Source organism: Diplotaxodon limnothrissa, linkage group LG23, assembly GCF_057381915.1.
Source record: "Diplotaxodon limnothrissa isolate DT_005_m linkage group LG23, D_limnothrissa_male_GT1.1, whole genome shotgun sequence".
Classification (NCBI taxonomy): Eukaryota; Metazoa; Chordata; class Actinopteri; order Cichliformes; family Cichlidae; genus Diplotaxodon; species Diplotaxodon limnothrissa.
Window position 1 is genome coordinate 24,147,581 of NC_140617.1, and position 13,118 is coordinate 24,160,698.

At 41.8% G+C, this 13,118-nt stretch overlaps 1 protein-coding gene across 1 annotated transcript in view; it reads left to right on the forward strand.

Annotated features, from left to right (window-relative positions):
* Nucleotides 1-1,292: 1,292 nt before the first annotated feature.
* Nucleotides 1,293-13,118, forward strand: part of LOC146608108 (uncharacterized) — a 77,937-nt gene continuing 66,111 nt past the window's right edge. Inside the window, exon 1 of the mRNA XM_085347836.1 lies at nucleotides 1,293-1,343. The gene's annotated coding sequence lies outside the window, so the exon portion shown is untranslated. The remainder of the gene's footprint in view (nucleotides 1,344-13,118) is intronic.

Genomic DNA, 13,118 nt, shown 5'->3' on the forward strand with positions numbered 1-13,118 from the left:
TTATGGGTTGTTTTAGTTAAACATCAAAATAAAGATGTCTGCTTTAAGTGCCACACTGATTTATGCTGCATATACTATGCTTAATAATATGGCAGCGTCAGCATCTTCAGTGCATTGACTTACTTCCATCAGTAGGTGGCAGTAAAGGACTGCTCAAACCTGGAGGAGCCCATGACAGTGCAGTGGAAAAAAGCAGGCTGTTGAATTAGACCTGATGATTCAAAGCATCCCTTCAAAGTTTGAAGCTCGGTTTTTTTGCACCTTAGGCTTGCTGGTGACCACGTTTTCTGCACATTTATTCAGAATTTTGGAGCATCAGTGTTTCAGAGCTTGTGTATATTTGTAAATATGGAGTCATGTCATTGTCTGTGACCATCACGCCTCACCTCGAGGGCACTGTGAGAGTATCTGCTGTTGACTAGAGGTGGCTCAAATTGATCCAAATATATGGGTAATGCTGTACCAATAATTGGTATCGCTGGATACTTTGTTTCTGTCCTCCAAGTTCAATATGTATCCTGCTTAATTGTTCTAAATAAGTTATTGTTTTTGAAAACTAAAAAATAGACCTCAAACATTCATTATGAAAGATGTCCCCACCTTTTTGTGTTAACTGTCAGTCAGTCTGTTTTTTTTACTGTTTCGTTTAAAGCCTGTAACGCATTTAAACAGTAGAGGTTGACCCAAAGTTCTTTATAGCCAGGCACATTTAGGTTCCAGGTCTAAAATAGATGTTTCGATTACGTTAAACGCTGATTATTCGTCAGATAAATCGTGGGCTTTATGAGATCAACATAAGCTGCCTTTGTAAGTTGAGCCTATTGGTATCTGTATTAGTATAGCAATACTACTGCACAGCTCTCGTGTTCACTGGTCCATCTCCTCTGCCTCCTTCCCATTTCCCCCCATAGCCCCACTCGTCTAACCCCCGCCTCTCCTTTTTCTTCTCCATCTTCCCTCAGCAACAGCCACACCCCGGTGCTTCAGCTCCGCGCTCACATCCACTGCAGACAGAGAGCTGACCCCTTTGCATCAAATCACTCAAAGCCCTTTAGCAATGACCTGACATCAAACCTTTATACCTATATGTGCGTGTGTCAGTATTTACAGGAGCTGCGTTGTGTTTTCTTTATTTTTGTGTTTTTACACTACAAAGATGTTGCACAGATTCTACATCATCGCATACTGAAGCCACATAATCCTCCTTGCGCGCAGACTTCTGCATTTACGGTAGCTTCATTTGCAACGGGGAGGGGCCACAGGGCCCCATACCGCTCTCATTGTCACCACAGCTCTCTTCCTATCCAAGGGCATTAGTGCCGCTCAGCAGCCTGAACCTCCAGGTAAGACCCAAATCGCTTTGCTTCGTCATGTGCGGGGAAATTAGACTTTACGATGGCGCAAAGCAGCGCGGATGCGCAAATTTAAGATGTAGGATTGCGACACCGGCTGCTGGGAAAGTTTGACAAAAAATCAGAGTCTGCACATCAATGTCGCTGTCCACTAATCCTCTGCTGCTGTGTGTGGTTATGGTGTTAATTATGGTTATGTGCGTGATTCTTAGAGAGAATGGGGGATATCTGCGAGTGTGGCGGATTGAAATGCGTGCCTTTTAAAGTCGCTTTTCAGTGGAGACTTGTATTTAAAATGCTGTTAGGCAGATGTGTTAACCTGGGTATTAATTTGCGGCATTTGTCACCGTCTCGCTGCGTCCCTGCGAGGCTCTCTGCGCTGCTGCATCCTGCGCCTTTTGTTCTGGTCCACGCCTGCATGGTGCTGAAACCGGCGCCGCTCGCAGCCATCCACTGCAGGAAAGGATCCCCCTATTTCTGCAGTGGATATTTAAAAGGAAAACTGTAAATATAAGTGCAATATAATTGTGGATTATTATAGTTATCCCCATCTCCCCCCCCCCCCCCCCCCTTTTTCGGGCTATTACCGATTTGTCAATGCGTTATGATGGGAGTAGCCCAGCGTCTACTTGGCATTATAGGCACCACCACCACCTCTCACCAGCAAAATGTAGTTTGAAGGAAGCCTTTTATGTGACTCAAATTAATAACAATGTCCTTGTTATGACAGCTGAAAGCCAAAACCATATTCTGGGATCTTCCCTGACGGACTCTAATATCGTTTTACAGCCTTAAATATATGTGCTCAGTAGGGCTGAACGATTATGGAAAATAATCTAATTGCGATTTTTTGCCCCAATATTGCGATTGCGATGCGATATGCGATTATTTTTTAAGGTATTTGTCTTCTGTATTATTAAACAAAGACAAGCAATACATCATATAGTATGGCCAATACTATATTACATTAATTTTAAACTGTTCTTTCCTGGAAGACAGACCTCTGTTATGATGACATGAGGTGATGCATGAATTGATGACTGACATTTTTATTTAACTTCTTCAATCACAACAGTATATTTGAACATACACAATAGTTTATTTTTAGCTTACAAACATCTGAGCATAAAGTGCTGACAAGGAACCCTGGTGTAAACATTAAAATGAAAGTCAGTACAATGTGCAGATTGCAGAAATATACATAAAAAAAATCAGTGGCTTTACCACACTCAGTTTTTCGACATCTGTGAACTACTAGACAGTCATTCAATTAAAAAATAATATTAAATAAATAAAACTAATAAATAAAAAATACACACATCTTACTGATCTCTGCAGTCAGTAACATTACACATAAAGTGCAAACATAATAGCAATTGTATAAACACACACACAAACACGCCTTTAAAGTTTAAAGGCGTGAAATTGGACGGTCTAGTTCTGATTAGCGTCACCGCTGTCTCGGTGGAGTTTAATAAACTCGGCCGTCTGCTTCTTGCTATCTAAAATATAACCAGACACTGGTGTAAATTCTCGACTGTCTCATACTTCTGTTTAATAAGTTTTCTGTTTGACGTTTAGTCAGCTGTGTGAAAACCAAGGAGGAACCCACCCGGGGGATTAATAAAGTTTTATTTTATCTAATCTAATAACTTTAATCTCAGCCAAACCGATTTACTCACGAACAAACAAAACACTGAAAAAAGCCCAACAATAACATTTTTAGGTTGTCTAAGTGACTTATATATTACGTTTAACCCGAGCAGCGAAACTCCGCGGTGATCTGAAAATGATGTGCCGGGAGTTGTGCCGTTCTCGGCCGCATCAGTAACCCTCGAGCTCCCGGCTAGCTGTCGAGCTGGTGGGTAGCAGACGCCTCTGAAAACGTCGAAGCACTTTTGCAAATATGGGATATCTTGATAAACCGAGCAGATATTTGATGTTTACACAACTACTTTCTCGCCTGAAAATATGTTAAAAGTTTATTTTGTGACCCAGAAAGATTAGTATGAGTAATTTTAAAACTTAGTAGCGGCCGCCATTGCTGGAAACTGGAGTTTGGCTGGGCCGCGCTATGAATTCTGGGATATGGTAGTAATTTGGACAGCCTTCGGCGCGTCGCTGTGACGTAATCGGTCTACAAATGCGGCCTCAGGAGGATGCAGCCCATGAATTGTATAATATAATCGCAGTATAATTGCAGCCTTTGCGGTTAGAAAATTGCACTTGATCATGTCCCGATATTATCGCAAATGCGAAATATCGTTCAGCCCTAGTGCTCAGTCACAGATAGTGATCTGAAAATCTGCAGGCTAAAAGGGTCTGTTTCAGTTCTGCATCCTTTCAGCATCTCCCGAGCCTCAGTGCAGTGAGGAGAAGCAGGAACTCTGTAGAATTTTAAGTGTGAAAACAGTCTTTTATGGAAAGGAATTCAAGAGTTTGTGTGTTTGGACATTCCAGTTCCTGCCTCAGAAGATCCTGGCTGTAGACGAGATGTAGAGGGAAATCAGTGCCTTGGCATGTTGGGGATGTCCAAGCTTGGTAACCTGAGATCCCCCCAAAGTTCAGCTTAATGCATTGTGGTTGCTTGTTCAGTCAGATTCGATTTGATCACGAAAAGTGGAATTTGTTTTACCAGCAGTAATGAGCCAGAGGAACGTAGTAGAAATGGACTGATTGTTTTCACGAGAGTTTTTCCTAAAGCCCCGTGTAATTCAGGTTCACATTAATGGCAGATTCAGATAAACATGCAAAACATATTTGCCTGTTTGACACAGAATAGGTGTTTCTTGGCTCAGGCCGAATGAAGGTTGACAAAGTGCATTAGCACAGCAGGTGAGATGTGAATCAAGTTTCGCCTGCTTCTCCTGTAAGGACAAGCCTCTGTCAGACCAGATTGGGCTGAGTCTAATCACTGACAGAAATGACCTTAATCAGGGCACGACAGGTTGGGGTTTTGTGTGTGTGCTCACTCTTAACGTCTTTAAATTTCAGTTGTAGTGTGTGTGTGTGTGTGTGTGTGTGTGTGTGTGTGTGTGTAAGCCATATCTAGCCATTTCTTGCTCATATAACCACCAGGAAACCTGAGCCGCCTCCCTGCACCACTTTGGGTGACCTTAAGTAAATCTCCCATCGTTGATTCTGGTTAGGTCCTGGAACCACAGACCTGTCATCCACTCCACTGGAATTTAGACACATCATCTTCGTTGGCCCTTCCTGATGACAAGCGATTGCATTAGAGTTGTGTCTGGAATCACGATCAGTCTCTGATATTGCTCATTATTCAAGAATTTATGTGCATTCTAGCTTGTTGGTGAAGTAGATTACTGCAGTACACCTCAGTGCCTCAGACACAGGTGTTTAAGGTCTCAGGACATATCTGTTGCTCCCGTCTGAGGCTCCTTTTGTTCCACAGGTGTCTAATGGGAGATGGCTGAGCTGTGCTTTAGTACGTGATTAAGTCTCAACTGTGAGAGGGACCTAATCTAATTCGCCTACGTCAGAAGAACCAAACGGCCCACTGACCTGCATATCAAGTGCACACACACTTGATATGCAGCTTCTTGACATACTCAAGTGATAGAAAAGATCATAGAAATGAGACAAAAATATTTAATTTATTCCCCATATCTGGGAATTTATTTTTTACAGCAAGTGGAAAAATGGTAATAATAATAATAGTATTGTATACTTTAATATAATGTAAATGATTATAGTAAAGTGTAAGTTCAGCCACATTTCCATGAAGTTTATAGTATTATTAAATCAAATCAAATTCAAATTCAAATTTTATTTGTCACGTACACAGTCATACACAGTACGATATGTAGTGAAATGCTTGGACAACTGCTCGTGACCTAAAGAAAACAAAAAAGGAAAAGGCTATGAATAAGATAGGAAATAAATATGAAAAATTAAAAAGGTTAAATTTAACTAGGAAGGAATAAAATATAAATTAAGGTTAAAAATGAAATAACTGTACAACACAAATTAGAATGAAGGGTAAATTTAACTGGGAAAGAATAAGATAACATATATAAATTAAAGTTGAAAATAAAATAACTGTACAACAAAATACACAATATAGAACTATATAAGAATGTATGAAGAAATATAAATAAATATATAGTCAAGTCAAGTCAAGTCAAGTTTATTTATAGAGCACATTTAAAAACAACCAAGGCTGACCAAAGTGCTGTACAGTAAATACAGATAAAAATACAATAGAACACAATTTCGTAAAACACCTCGCTGATCAAATAAAAAATAAATAAACAAATAAATTAAACCTTTCTAAAAGCCAATGAAAAGAGGTGAGTTTTAAGAGCAGTTTTAAAAGTTTCTAGGCTTTTGGAGAATCTGACGTGAGGAGGTAAACTGTTCCACAGTCTGGGTGCAGCCACAGCAAACGCCCTCTCTCCCTTTGTCTTTAATTTATACCTGGGAACATCTAAAAGCATCAGATCGGCTGACCTCAAAGATCTCCTGGGGCGATAAGTACTAAGGAGTTCTGACAGGTAAGAAGGTGCAGTGCCATTTAAAACACAATACACAATACCAGCAGCTGTACAAGTATTAACTGGAAATGAAGAATATAATGTCCAGTGATGTGCAATCCACATTATGTCTTCTGCAGTGCAAATATGCTTAAAGTGATTTAAGTGATGAAGTGAAAACAATGTCCAGAAAGTCCAGTGTGTGTGTAAGAACCATATGTGTGGGTCAGTACTGTGTGGTGGTGTGATTGAGAGACCGTATCGCCTGCGGGAAGAAGCTCCTCCTCAGTCTCTCTGTGTTGGTCTTCAGGGAGCGGAATCGCTTTCCTGACCTCAACAGAGAGAACAGTCTGTTGTTGGGATGGCTGAGGTCCTTCATGATCTTCCTGGCCTTGGTCCAGCACCGCCTGCTGTAGATTGAGTGCAGGTCAGGGAGCTCGGAGCGGATGGTGCGCTCAGCTGACCGCACAACCCTCTGTAGAGCTCGTCTGTCCTGCATGGTGCTGTTCCCGAACCAGGTTAAGATTTTTCCCGTCAGGATGCTCTCTATGGTGCACGAGTAAAAGTTCCTGAGCACCTTGGAACGCAGTTGGAAGCCTCTCAAGCGTCTGAGGTGGTAGAGACGCTGACGGGCCTTTTTCACCACGGTGTTGATGTGACAGGACCATGACAGGTCCTGCGTGATGTGAACTCTGAGGTATTTGAAGCTGTCCACTCTCTCCACTGGGCACTCGTTGATGACGGGGGTCTGGTAGTTCCTCTCCTGCTTAGTGCTGAAGTCCACTATCAGCTCCTTTGTCTTACTGACGTTTAGAAGGAGGTTGTTCCTCTGGCACCAGTTCTCCAGATTCCTAATCTCCTTCAGGTAGGCCGTCTCGTTGTTATCAGAGATCAGGCCCACCACGACGGTGTCGTCAGCAAACTTGATGATGGTGGTGGAGCTGGTAGTGGCCACACAGTCATATGTGTACAAAGAGTACAGCAGGGGGCTCAGAACACACCCCTGGGGGGCTCCAGTGCTGAGAGTGGTGGAGGCTGAGACATGTCCGCCCATCCTTACTGCCTGTGGTCTGCCAGTTAGGAAGTTGGAGATCCACTGACACATAGATGAGTCCCAGATGCTCCAGCTTGGTGGTGAGTGTGGAGGGAATTATGGTGTTAAATGCAGAGCTGTAGTCTATGAAGAGCATTTTAACATAATTCCCCCTTCTAGTGTCCAAGTGAGTGAGTGATGTGTGGAGGAGATGAGAGATGGCATCATCTGTGGAACGATTTGGACGGTAAGCGAACTGTAGTGGGTCCAGTGTGTCTGGTAGTGAAGAAATGATGAAGTCTCTGACCAGGCGTTCAAAGCACTTCATCACTACTGAGGTGAGGGCTACAGGGCGATAGTCATTGAGAGAAGCAGGGTGGGGTTTCTTCGGGACAGGAACAATGATGGACTCTTTGAAGCATGTGGGGATCACCGACTGAGATAAAGAGATGTTGAATATCTCAGTGAACACAGGAGCTAGCTGGTATGCGCAGTCTCTGAGGATACGACCTGGGATGCCGTCTGGTCCTGCTGCTTTCCTGGTGTTCACTCTTTTGAAGGCTCTCCTTACTTCATGCTCGGAGATGAAGAGAACGTTTCCGGTATTACTATTCATCATCACTGTGAACTCCATCTTTTTTCACTATACAAAGTCTTCCTGTCCAACGATACTTTGAATAGGCTGGGAGTCAATTGACTTTGCAACTTGTAGCCTTAAACTCCACATGATGATAGCTTCAGCTCTGCAGCCCTGTTGCTTCTTCTCTAGCATTAGCATCACGCATGTACTCAGTGCTGTCAACTGGCACAGCTGGCAAATATAAATTGTTTAAAAATCCAAAAGCAAGAAAAAAAGATTTGTAAAGTAGTAAAGTAATTAGTAATTAAGAATAATTGAGTAAGTGATTAAGGAAATGCTGAAAAAAGCAAGAAAAACACACGAAAGCTTCAACAGGCTGCCACTCAGCAGTGTGCCATGTTAATTAGGACCTACAAGTCTTTTGTTAGGCATGGATGAAGAGCATTGTGAACGTCATTCTTTTTTCAGTAATGAATGAACTTATCATTGACGTAGGCACTTGTCCACCAAGGCCGTTTCTAGTATCCCGCTCTTTAAAAGAAGATACAGCTGTCAGAGACACTTTGTATGCACAGGAAGCATGCTGTAACAACAGAGGACAGATGGATGTAGCGGGTACCTAGGCTGTGGGATAGGAGCAGAGGTGATCAGTCCTAGAAAAAGGCCTACAGCTTTTTGGATTCAACAATAATGCAGAATCTGCTGTCTAGTTGTAGTAGGAAGAGCTGGTAAAGTCTAAACTAGTGTGTGTTAATTGAGCTTAACCACACAGATTCTTCATCTTGTGACCTCCTTGTTACAAGATAGTCTCTCTAATCACTCATCCACCCTGTTCGCCCTTCTACCCGGAGCTCCAACCATGGCTGGCTCACCGCTAGTTTCCCAAACGAGCCCTGACAGCCAGTGTCATATTTCATTCCTCACGGACGTTGCCCCTCAACAGAGAGGACACTCATGCAGGGCATTCTTACAGTCAGGGGCTGCTCCCCCAGATATTGGCATCTCTAATATTTGCTGCCGCTCTACCCTCTGATCTTGTGTTAGCTAATCTGTGAGGAGGACATAAGGACTGGGTAAAGAAAACAGAAAAAAACATTCTTCAGAATTTTTGAAAGACGAAGTATACAACCTGCCTACCAGGCCTGATCCTTGGTCATCCACTGTAAAAATGTCTTTTTTTGAGCAGTTTCTGTAGACAACAACACATTCCAGGCAAAAACTTGTTGCATGTTCCCAAAAAGCCGTCAAGGGACGTTTATGTGTTTCTGTGTTAACAGGGTTATGACATTTAACCTGCTGTTTGTGGTTTTACACCCTTAATTGGCAAACAAAATTGCACACAACTGGCCTGCTGACATATTCTGGATGATGTTAGGTCAGCTATATGTAACCAGCTGAGTCCTGCCACTGTATTTTAGTAAAGTGCTAATATTTGGCTGGATTTTTATGGGTTTTGCAGTTTAAAAACAATATAATGTACTACTGTAATGAATTACATTTTTTATTGAAGCACAACAAAGAGCAAATGAGGAAAGTGATGCAAAACATTAATGAAGCTACATTGTACAACCCTTTAGATTAAACCTGGAGAATTCTACACGCAAATATTAGCCTTCAGATTGTAGTGGACTACAGTATTGCTGGAGAGATCGAAAAGCTGCTCGAGTCTTTGCTGGTTTCTTACATGTTTGAAGGTCTTGAAAAAGCATTGGCGGGATTTTGCCTTTCAATGTGAGGTTATTTTATGTCACTTCAAAACCAGAACTTATTTTAGGACTTAATGGTAGTCTGAACGATGCAGCTGGAGCAGCAGTGCTTACATGTGAGGCTGGTCTGATTTTTCGGACTGGGAACAAACCACTAATGAGCCTTAGCTTTTTACCGAATAGGCTGGGGACCTCTTGTTAGCCTAGCGTAGTAGCTAAGCTACTTAGTGCTGAGCCTTTATGATTTCCAGATGTGCAAGCTAAACAGCTCAATTGTTTTCTCCTCATTCTTTTGCAAACAGCCAACTGACTGCAGTTGGAGGCTAATACACTGAGTGAAGTGTGCTAGAGGACTGAATGAAGCTCATTGTTAGAGTATTGTTAGAACATACCAAATCTATTGGGTTTCTCGAGGTTTTTTGAACATGTTTTCTCTTTTGTGTTTTTTTTTCTTCTTTTTTAGTTCATCCATTAAGGGAAAAGATTGGATGGTAATGTAGTGGAAATAAAGTCCCCAAGGATTCGGGGTAAATTGCTTCTCTGGGTTTGAAGCTTCTTAAGTAAACCAGAACATCTCTTCACTGTGTTAGCGTGCACACGCTTGAGTGCGTCTGCTTGTCAGGGTCGTATTTTGGATGAATGGAAACCCCCTAGTTCATAGAAGCATCACACAGAGGAGCTCTGTGAAGCCAGTGTGAAACATAAAAACAGATGGAAGACATGATTACGGCGATAGCACATTTCGTTCCTTGTGAGTCTTGTTTTTAACTAGTCTGCTGGAACAAGGGGCAGCTGACTGCGTGTAGTGGACGTCCTGGCCAGCATCCAGGAAGGGGTTTTACTGTGACCGCTGCCGAATGTGTCTGAAGAGAGGCTTAAAAGCATATCTAACATCCTCTCTCTCACACATGCCACAGAGAGACGATGGAAAAATATGCAGGATGAAATCATCAGACTCTGCAAACCCACTTTGGCTTCACATAACTCAGTTTTACCCTAGAAGCAGGTATTTGAATTAATTAATTAATCAGCAATTTTAATAATTTGTTAATTGCTTTCACGCCAAATCAAAAGGACCCTCTGGTTCTTGTTCTTGAATATGAAGATTTGTTACTTTACTACATAATTTATGCCATTGGCAAGACAAAACAACTGGTTTTGTCTTTTTTATGTCTCATTTTAACGTCTTCTTTCACTGTTTTGACATTTTGGAGTACATAATTTAATGAATAATGCCTTACATGTCCGCCTCAGGATGCCTGGTAGCTACTTTGTAATTCTAATCACATTTTCCTTCTCTGTGTGTCAATTAATGCATTACAATAATACCTGAAAAGCTGATAATGCCAAAGAAATTGCACCATTATGGTCATTGGCTTTGTTAGATTTCCTATGTTTTCACATCTTTCATACATTTAAATGTCTGTGAAATGACAGCTCAACTCTAATGATTCAGAATAATAAGACACTCAAGTCAACCAAATATAATTTGACAAAACGTTTACTGGAACTGACGTTTTGTTTGTCGCTTGCAGCTGTTTGTAGGTGTCTCTAATCTCAGTTTATTGCATTCTTGGAATATCAGGTAGCAGCAGAAACCAAGAGTTTTGTTATTTTACACATTTAGCACAACATCATCAATGAATCATAACTGTTATTGTTATAATTCCCAACACAGAGACAGAATTCATAACAGGAACATTGTGCACATTTTTTAACGTTTCAGAAAAGTGAGGGGTCTTGAGTCGCAGTTTAGAGTTGCAGCTGTAATCGCAGCTGTAGCATTTTTAGTTAGTAAACATGTGATTGGTTTCCTCAGGTCAGAAATATTTTGGGGGGGTCTTTCACTATAGCTTATTTGGTTGAGCAGGTGAACCATATGCTGTAAGACCATTTCAGAAGTCCAGGTTTGGATCTGCCCAAGGCTTTTTGTTCTGTCTCTCCCTAACCTGCTCTCTCTCCAAGCTTTCTTAACCACTCCTTAGTGTCCTATCATAATAAAGGCTAAAAAGTGTTATGTACAGCAGCGGTCCCCAACCCCTGGGCCTCGGACCGGTGCCGGTCCGTGAGTCGTTTGGTACCGGGCTGCGAGAGTTGAGGCTCAGGTGTGAAATGTATGGTTTTCAGGGTTTTTATCAGTTTTCAGCATTATTTTGTTATCGTTTTTATCGTTAACTCGGTTTTCCTGGGTCTTTTCACGTGTGTTATGAATAAATCTTCTTTGTTTTCGGTACCGGTACTAGTTTTATTTTGTTGTATTTATCCGCGATACCTTACAGGCCGGTCCGTGAAAATATTGTCGGGCATAAACCAGTCCGTGGCGCAATAACGGTTGGGGACCGCTGATGTACAGTTCATTATTGTCCTGGAAGTCTTGTACTACCTTAAGTCTTTCCCCCATAATGGCATTTGACAATCTCTCCTGTACCCTTAATGGCAAGTTTTGAGACCTCAGTAAAAATTAAAAGACGGGGTTTGACAACCATTAGATTCGTTTCCAAGGTAACTCCATAGGGAGAGACCGGCCTCAATAACTTCCTAGTCATTTTGTCCTATAAGCAGCCCTGAAATATGACAGATATTGGTCAGATCAGAAAAGTTGTTCAAGGTTACATGACTCCTGGAAGGCTTTAAAGGGGTATAGAGTTAATGCAGCCTTAGTTGTGTTTATTTGTTCTCCCCACCAAAGACAGGAATAACCTATTAGGAGGTCATGTAGGGGATCACTTAGGAAATGTCTCCAATAGCAGTCATTTACATATATTGTTTTTCCAATTGTAGACAAAGTCAAAATCAGTAACAGATAATGAAAGCATTAGAGCCACAATGACTAAATAAAGTAAAAATTTTCTGATGTTTGTAGGCAAGAAATTGACTATATATGACATGACAGATCAATTAATAGTGAAGCTGTAGGCTCTAGTGCAACACTTAGGCTACGTTCACACCCCAGGCGAAAGCGCATCAAATCTGACTTTTTTGACCCTATGCGACCCATATCCGATCATGGTATGACAGTGTGAACGGCACAAATCCGATATTTTCAAATCCGATCTGGGTCACTTTCGTATGTGGTACTGAATCCGATACATATCCGATGTTTTAGAAAGCGACTGCTGTTTGAACGGTCATGTCGCATTAAATCTGTCTTTTACGTCACTGACACAAGACAGAAGCCAATTATCAGCTCCGGAGAAGCGCCCGATACGACATCGCGAACGCTTCCTGGCCATCGGTGAAACTGCTGGGAAGACAACGTTGGAGAAACGTTAACATTTTATTTGTACTGCATAATCTGCAGATTCTGACAGAAATCTGTAACTATCCTTTGAAGCACCGCTCCTCTCTAAAACAGCAATAAGGATCATTATTAGGTTATCTACATTATTATGTAAATAACAAAATAACTTAAAGAAAAAATTGGGAAACGTAAAGTTTGAAGTCTTTATATTAAGGGCCATCAGTCAAACAATATTGTTTGCTCTGGGTCTAAACAGAGCGCGTTGTGTGTGAAGTCTTCTTTTGCGCATGCGGGCCGCTTTGAGCGTTCACACTAGAGCGTGTTTGCTGTCGCATTTTAGTTGTAGTGTGAACAAGCAGACGAAAAAATCGGATTTGATCAAAAAATCGGAATTGAGCATTAAGACCTGCAGTGTGAACGTAGCCTTATTCACATGTATCCTCCAACCTGGACTCTCTCTATTGATTTGAATTGTTGACAGGGGCCTATTGCTCCACTGGGACCATCAAGGCCCTTCCCACTCACCAGGGCAACCCCTGCCATGGAAACCAGCCCCTCAAAGGAATGACCCTCTTTGAGTGTGTAGCCCCTCTGTGCGTCTCTGCCTCGACTTGTAAAAAAAAAAGATACAGACAGAAGCCTAGAAAAAAGCCTTTCTGTCCTTTTTATCACAGCATAATGTTCCCTTTCCTCGCTGTTCCTTTCTTTTC